The sequence below is a fragment of the Montipora capricornis genome, chromosome 12 (assembly GCF_036669925.1).
Source record: "Montipora capricornis isolate CH-2021 chromosome 12, ASM3666992v2, whole genome shotgun sequence".
NCBI classification, from domain to species: Eukaryota; Metazoa; Cnidaria; class Anthozoa; order Scleractinia; family Acroporidae; genus Montipora; species Montipora capricornis.
This window is the reverse complement of record NC_090894.1, coordinates 28933740-28939937: the sequence shown is the minus strand read 5'-3', so window position 1 is coordinate 28939937 and position 6198 is coordinate 28933740. Positions and strand designations below refer to the sequence as shown.

Here is a 6198-nt window from a genome sequence, read left to right as displayed (position 1 = left end):
TTGTTGGGTACCTCTTGCAGCGGGCTCTAAAGAAGTATGGCTCAGTTTTACGAATTCCACATTTTCTAGAAAGAGTTATCTGAGCGCTCGGGTCAACTTGACCTAGTTCTCAAATTCTCTCGCCATCAAAGTTAACATGCTACATACGACGCCTATTCCAAGCCTGTTGCTAGAATAATTTGGCACCCCTCAAACACAAGACTCTTCAAATTACCTTACTTTTTAAAGAAGGTGAAACTAATAATAATAATAATAATAATAATAATAATAATAATAATAACAATAACAATAATAAAGGTCTTTATTAAGAATTCATTGTGCAAACAGACGTGTAGCAATTTACAAGGTAAAAAATGAATAAAATGACAAACAAATATTAATTGCTATTAAAAAGACATCTATTAATAAAAACAGATTTAAAACGACTTGTCAGGACCTTAGGTAGAATATAATCATGCGACCTAGTTCTCAACTGCCGTGTCCTTTGGGGAGGTAGAAGATCGCTCAAAGCAGTATTGGTGGAAGAGATCCTTCGCCATAACTTCGTATCTCTATTACGACGAATATCCAAGATACCGTATGATAAGGTGCTGCTTTAAGGTGCATTGCTAAGGATGTAATGGTTAAGTAATTTGAGAGAATTTGGCATCATTTTGGTCAGTTTCCAACTTTTGTAAACCAATGACCCTAAGTGTGAGGTCATCATACCACGCCCATTGTCACGTGACCAATACAAGAAAACTCTAAATTTGTCTCCGTGCTACGCAATTTGGGTATTTAATCGATGGTTTAATAATTTGTATTCATTTTTGCATACAGCCAAGCATGGTTTTCTTTTTATTTTGAAAAATGTTCTTTTTAAAGACATAAACGATACTGAAATACCCATAACTTTTTCAAAAAAGATGATTTTAAAAAATCAATGCTTAGCTATATTCTGTATTTGGGGGTGAAACGTGCCATGTAAAAAAAATTAATTCAATTTAAAGACGGCCGGAAATTTAGCTTCTTCTCAAACCGGAAGTCAGTTCGATTACGCATGCGCAGTTGGTCTGAGAACGAGCGCAAGGAAGGGCGAGGAAAAACCTTCGATGGAAACAACAGTTCGTGCGGTGACTTTTGCTTGTGAGTGGGTTTTCTTGTTAGCTCATGATATGATGACGTCAGTTACCGGAGGTAACATTTCACTTCCTTAGTAACGCGCGAAATATCAGTCTGTGGGCGAGTAACCCAACATCTGTGACATCTGGAATTTGAATGTCCCAATTAACTGGAACTTGCTCAAAGGTAACGTCCAATAGTTTCAGTTTCTCTTTCCTCTCTATGTTCTGCTTGACAGCTTGTCGTTGATTTTCCCTAATAAGATGGTCAACAGGGAGCAGTTTAGATCTCTTTTGCAGCCTATTTCTAAATTTCAAAAGATGTTTAACCAATAGCGAAATGAAAGGAGGATCTGGAGGATATACGAACAGAAATCAGCGGGAAACACTCGTTAAACATGGTCCAAAGGGTATTAGATAGCTCGTCACACTTCAATTCACAATCAGCAACAGAAAAAACCTGAAAAAATTGAAGCCATACAACTCCTTTGCGCCCCTTCCGTACATCAAAGGTGTCACTGAACCCCTAACACGTTTGTTAAAAAAACACGATTTTAACGTTGTCAATAGGCCATTAAAAACGTTCCAACAAGAATTTCCGATTCCTAAGTCACGACCAACCTGATGTTGTCTACAAAGTCCCCTGTGTCAGTTGCTCTTGGAATTATATTGGCGAAACAGGTAGATCCCCTTTGCCACAAGGAAAAAAAGAACATATTAGAAATGTGAAGACAGCGACCAAAGGCTACAGAGTTGCCAATCATGCTTGGTCTCACAACCACGTCATTGACTTCAACAATGCGTCGATCATTGACAAAGGACATTACCGCATCAGGAAATTTCTAGAATCTTGGCACACCTTTACCACGCCTGACGCGGACAATAACACTTGCCCACTTTCAGGACAATACCGCATACTTTTTAACAAAAATTCTTAATCACCTTTTTTCCCTAATTTCACTTTATTGTTATCATTTTAATCTCACTATATATTCTCCGAATTTTTACTTCATTCATCTTTTTGCCCGTTGAACACCACAGCTCTAGTGGTCGAAAGCTTGCAATTTTTAATTTTTTTTTTAGCCAGAGAACGCCCATTCAAGTTCTTTATCAGAAAAAAGCCTCTCATGACTTCCAAGCAGATAAGCCATATGAATTTTCCTATGTTCTCTAACATCTCTAAACTGTATGCTGCTACGTTTAGCTTTAGCAGATGTTCGTGGACACGCAATAACCATAATAGGGCCGTTTATACGAGAGAAAATAAGCCGTGGCTAACTCTGGCCGCGGCTTACGTAAGCCGCGAAAGGAACTATTTATACGAGTATAAACTCCCCGGCCAGGATAAGCCGCGGCTTGAGAAAGCCGTGACCGTAGATTTTGTACCATTTATACGGGGTGTTCGCGGCTTACGTAAGCCGCGGCCAGAGTTAGCCGCGGCTTATTTTCTCTCGTATAAACGGCCCTATTGTGGTCAGACCTAATACCACTTTTAAAGATCTTGACCATCTCCCACAAATAAGGAATATTCGTCATAAAAACGTCCAAAATATTTTCACCTCTGGTGGTCTTTTTAAGCATCTCAGACAGCTAAGAATGTACAAGTAAATCCTTATATTTTAGCTGATTAACATCCCCGGCAATAAAGATGTTACAATACGGATCCACAATCATTAAATGCTCACAAGAAGCCATGAGAAAATCCAACAATTCCTCTTGATTACACAAGGACTCGTCGGGATGGTACTGAAACAACACATGCATAACAGACAAATTCAAAATCACTGGAAAAAAGACCATCGAGTCGTTCAATTTTTCAATCTCCTCTAAAAATGATAGCGACGCCACCTCCACCTCAATCCAATCGGTCTTTACGAACCATACAAAATCCACTGGGGCAAACAATGTGAGTCGGATGTCTAGGTTTAAGCCAAGTTTCAGTCAAAAAGCACAGGTCGCAGTTATTACTGGGTTGCCGTAGGCATCCCAGTCGGAAAATGGGTAGATTATTATTTTTTTTTTTATTTTCCGTGTCGGTAAAAGTCTTGCCCGTCACTCCCCTTCTAAGTGGTGTCTTTCTGCATAGAGCCTTCTGTCCGTATTTTCTTAGGACAGAGAGGGTAGTGGAAATGCGCAGACTTCTCTGGTGGACACAGTAGAATGATAAACTTAACCTGCAATGGCGTCGAAAGTCATGTAACGCAAATGGCGTTTTAGTGGATCTTAAACAAAATATACCCTTATGGAGCTCAATAATGGAAAGTCAGTTGGATAAACTAGGCAGGCGGTGAAAACAAATCCCTGGAATCGTAAAAGCGACGAGTAATGGACTTCGACAACAATCTATCGCCCGTCGAGCAGAAATCAAAGTGAGCTGTATTTACCTGAAGTACATGGTAATTTGACACGATTGAGTTTCTTGTCTTCACGCACGCAATGAAATTGGAAGATGTTTTCGCCTCTAAGAGCAAATATGTTGTTTGTTTCAATAAATTTTTCGCTGGAAAAGGATTCTGTGGTACTTTCTGCCCTTGTGAATTATAATATCATGTTGTGTATTGAATTTTCGAGCTTAAGGTTGAAATGTGATATGGGAGAAGTTTTTTAGTATTGCTCTGTAAGCAGGAAGGGTTCACAGGCCTGTTGGAAGAGTGCTTGAGTTTCAACAAAATGAGCCCCAAAATCAGTGAAAAATTGTGACGCAGATGAATAATAAAGTAGCTGCTATTTCCAAAATGATGGAATTACCTGGTGATAAATAACGTCGTACGCGTCTTGGAGAGTAAATTTTGACTTTGCATAAACAAGAGTTGGGCGATTGTGATCTTTGTTTTGACTTCGCTCATTTCAGTGTCAAACTTTATAACACTTGACAGAAAAAGAAACTTACAAAAACCCGGTATCTTGCCATAATTTGACACAGATACTTCACTGTTTGGCGACTAAACATACCGCGGTAACTTAATCACGGCGCCCGCTGAATTCCGGCATGTCACTTTCGATTTTGCGACTTATTTGAACGTAGCAAAAATCTCCCAAAATGTTTGTCGCTGATCGTAACTTTTTATATTCTATATTCATGGTTCAAAATAAATATTGTTTTCATGTCGTAAATATTTTACTCTCGATCGCCCGTTCCGGAAACTTCCTTCTGCTCTTTGTAAAAACTGTGTAAGAATAGTTATTTGCTTTTGCATCAATATTTGTTTTGCATAAAGCAAGCTAACAAAATCTGTACTTTGCTGAGTTCGCATTTGTTAGCGTTCATATTATTTTCGGTCAGATCCTTGTGTTTTAGGAGGGGTTTATTGTTTTTGGTCTCCCATCCTAATACTAACCCCGCCCGAAAGGGCTTAACATCAGTGAATTTCAGTATTACAAAGCATTCAGACGCTCAGAGGGCACACTTGTGGTGAAAAGAAGTTGTGAGGGAACTTGAAAATTATCAACATCTCAGCCCAGAAGCCAATGTTTCTCGCTTCTCTTTTATTTGTTATTCTTCGGAGACTTGAATGCTGTATTTCAATACCACACAATTCAGTGCCTTCTGATTTTCTGTAACACGTACCACAGGCAACCCAGTGTATGCCTCACGGAAGCATCTCGTTTATCATCAACTCGGCAACAAGGGCAAGAAAGGGGTCCACTTTAGCAACACATCTTGTGTTCATTACCATGCAACAAGAAATGATTCTAGGCTGTGAGGGCAAAGCTGAAACCCGTCTATTAAAGTATTCGGTGTCTTGTATAGTTAAAATTAGCATTCAATGCATGAGATGGTCGGAAATTAATAATAATAGGAATAACTCTCGATTGCTTTGCTCTCTTCAGGCTAGCAAGTCTGCCAGCCGCCTGTTTCTACGGGCACGAAACAAACCATGCAAGATTCTTGAGAATAGATATTAAAGCAGGAGTTAGGGTTCAGTTGTGGTGCAGCGCTTTTTCTGAGGGAGTAAACTGAGATGATCCTTTGAGCGTGAAGGATCAGGCCGTATACAATTTTCCTTCAAGCCCAAGGAACTTGCTGGAGAAGGACCAGGGTTTCGCGAAATATCCATGTAGATAGTTAAATCCATAATGAAGGGCTTGGATGGAAGCACCAAGCAAGTTCGACCACGTTTATTCGACAAAGTAATCGCAAAGGAAAGCTTCAAGTGCGATCTGGAGTCACAACATTGAATAGTAATATGGTGAATACAAAATGGCTGACAAGATTTTGAAAATGGATTGTTTTCCACCAAGTAACTCTCTCCGTAGGTTTTCACTTAGCATAAGCTTGTGCTTGAGTCGCTTGCGAAAACCAGGCTTATGCATGGGATGCACAGACTATTTTGTACAAAGATTTTGTTTTATTATGTCTTCATTTTTTATCGGATAGGAATATCTTCAAGCAAAATCCTCTCTTGCTTCAAGTATATTCTTTAACCACCGAATTTAATTCTTGTTTTTGGACGTTGCAGAGTCGATGGGTTGTTGTGCTAAAATATTCTCTGGTCATTTTGCATTTGTACGTGGTAGTTGCTTCACACGTGCAAGTCGAAATTGATTATTTGTTTACATTTTGTTATGCTTATATAATACTCCTTGTAATGGCTTGTACCAGAGTGTGCCATCTTGTGATAATTCTTAACCTTAAATCTTACCTTCCGAATTCAATGACCAATTTAACTATCATTTGTTCCTGTCTTCGTGTTCCTTATAAAACGGACTTGAAGAGAACACCCATAGTCAACTTTCACTTTTATGGTCAAAGTGGAGTTTGCGTCCGAATATTACATTGACAATTCAGTGTTATGAACACCGTGGGGAACTAAAGAATGCTCTTAAACCATTCGTCTTCAAATGCATGTGTTACTACAAGCATTATCCATACTTGACCTCTCACCATGTGATGCCTTGTATCGCTTATATAACCGTCTTGTAATGGCTTGCATTGTATTATCCTGTGATTCCAGTTCGAGTTTTAAACCACAAAATCTGGTTTCCCTTCCATGACAATCCACTTTAAGATAACCTGGGATCTGGCATATTTGTCATCTCCCCAATTCTGCTATATCTTCGGACATTCCATTTAGCGTCATTACCTGTGAGAGTTTTT

General features: G+C 39.1%; 1 protein-coding gene and 1 long non-coding RNA gene across 5 annotated transcripts in view; one reads left to right on the top strand and one right to left on the bottom strand.

The window, feature by feature from the left end:
- The window catches only part of LOC138025224 (fibronectin-like), a 24148-nt gene extending 23989 nt beyond the window's left edge, over positions 1-159 (top strand). For all 4 annotated transcript variants that reach the window (XM_068872435.1, XM_068872436.1, XM_068872434.1 and 1 more), the window contains one exon: positions 1-159. This exon is cut by the window's left edge and continues 146 nt beyond it. The gene's annotated coding sequence lies outside the window, so the exon portion shown is untranslated.
- Positions 160-285: 126 nt separating this feature from the next.
- On the bottom strand, positions 286-6163 carry LOC138025226 (uncharacterized). The gene is made up of 2 exons (XR_011127151.1): positions 5744-6163; positions 286-1356 (listed from the first exon to the last, which is right to left on the bottom strand). It is a non-coding gene; the product is annotated as an uncharacterized lncRNA (long non-coding RNA).
- Positions 6164-6198: the final 35 nt, after the last annotated feature.